Source organism: Bombus impatiens, unplaced genomic scaffold (genome assembly GCF_000188095.3).
Source record: "Bombus impatiens unplaced genomic scaffold, BIMP_2.2 scf_0641, whole genome shotgun sequence".
Taxonomy (NCBI): domain Eukaryota; kingdom Metazoa; phylum Arthropoda; class Insecta; order Hymenoptera; family Apidae; genus Bombus; species Bombus impatiens.
Window position 1 is genome coordinate 39,116 of NT_177060.1, and position 305 is coordinate 39,420.

Here is a 305-nt window from a genome sequence, read left to right on the forward strand (position 1 = left end):
CCGGCCCCCCCCCCCGCCATATGGGTTTCCAGACGGGCGGCTACTATTGTCAGAAAAAGCTTGCAAACCTCGTCCAGAAGGCACACTGGCCGATACGCGGATGGTGAGCTAGACGGATGAATCTCCTTCCGCAGCAGGACCAGCCTAGCTGTCCGCCATATCCTGGGGTAGACACCCTCCCTCAGGCACCTGATGCCGCGGACGGGGAGACAAAATGTTCATAGACTCCACCCAAACCCGACCTGGGATCCAGTCCGGAGCCGGTGCCACATCGCGAGAGGCCATCATATTCGTCGCTACCGAGA